Source organism: Propithecus coquereli, unplaced genomic scaffold, assembly GCF_000956105.1.
Source record: "Propithecus coquereli isolate 6110/MARCELLA unplaced genomic scaffold, Pcoq_1.0 Scaffold118, whole genome shotgun sequence".
Classification (NCBI taxonomy): Eukaryota; Metazoa; Chordata; class Mammalia; order Primates; family Indriidae; genus Propithecus; species Propithecus coquereli.
This window is the reverse complement of record NW_012135858.1, coordinates 7022461-7024079: the sequence shown is the minus strand read 5'-3', so window position 1 is coordinate 7024079 and position 1619 is coordinate 7022461.

Genomic DNA, 1619 nt, shown 5'->3' with positions numbered 1-1619 from the left:
TTAATTTCTTTCTATGGTTTTATTTTTATTTCTCATTGGTCATATTCTTTTCTGTAATGCTTTTCCCCATTCTTTCTTATCTTCTATTGAATTGAATACCATTTCTTTATGCACTTTTTTAACTTATTGATTTAAAGGTTATCCATTATACTTTTAGGTTTTTAGTGGATATTTTAGCAGACAACTCTCCATGAATCATTTGCAATTCTGCATGTCTTACAAATAAAGGCACTGTCTGCTTTTGTTCCAGACTATCTTTTAAAGGATGTGTGTCCAGCAATCAGACTCTGAAGATAAGAGTGCCCCCTCTGAAACAAGAGACAGCCTTGTTTCCTGCCAACTATAATAAAGATCGTGTCTCTTTCAGGAGCAAAAGTCAGACAAGTTTCCCATCCACTATAAAATATTCAGGTTCCCTAAGCTCAAAGTTCCTCAGGTCTGACCAAAACCCTCTGCCCGTGCAGCACCTATCTGGGCCCCTCCGTATCACCGTCTTAGGACTTGAAAATGCAGGCGAACTGACATAAATGTAAAGCTCATGCTGCTTGCTGTGCCCTAAGTTAAAAATAAGTCCTTTCCCTCTCACCCAGGACTCTCGTGTCTTCTGCTAGTATCCGTGAAACCGAATCTGACAGGTCAGGATCAGGGTGGAGCAAATTAGGTGAATCATGCAAGTGCAACATCAGATAGTGTATTTAAAATTTTGATATTTTTTTCATCCTAGAGTTTCTGCATGAATTTTTTACCTTTTAAAATATTCCTTTATAACATTACTCATCATGATTATTCAGTTTTTGTCATGTCCTTCAATTTTGTGCCTACAGTGAGTGCTACACTGCTTCGTTTTAGTTCCAGCCCTGTTTCCTGAGTCAAGAAGCTCCCAGAGCAGAAGTAAGCACTGTAAGAAATAAGGATATAGAGATTTGGGTAAATAGAAAACATTAGAAAGTAGTACAGTTTTAGCTGTGAGCAGCCACCTGGCCATGCAGCATCAACATTTAAGTGTGCCTTGGTTGCTGGTGTGGAACCAATTTCTACCTTGACTTCAGCTGTTTTAAGGAGACAGATAATTCATAGCACTACTAAGATGTCCTGTGCCCAAAGAAAAAAGATCATAACACACATATAAGTGTATACTGAGGAATTATGAGGAAGAAAAGGGACTCAAACTTTTTGTAACTTTTTTGGGTAAAAATTCCCATCTTATATCCAGTTAACATCTTATCTGGTCCGTGGGGTAGTGGGTACCTAGAATCAGCTAATAAGGTTTGGTAAGAGTTCACATAGGGAAAGGAAGCTAATGTAACCTAGTGCATGAAAACGTTGTGGTTTTAACCGCTAAATATACAACTGCTATTGACATTTTCATTCTTGTCCCTGTTTCCATGTGCGTAATGCATCCTTTATTTTTGGAATGCTTAAAAGATTTTCTTTCTATGTTTGGTTTTTAGCAGTTTGGCTATTATGTGTCTAAATATGGTTTGTTTATTTACTTATCTTTTTATTTACCTTCCATGAGATTCGCTGTGCTGCCTGTATATGTGAGATGATCTTTCATCAATTTTATGGATATTTTGGCTATTTTTTTTCAAATGCTTTTTCTACCCTAATCTTACCCT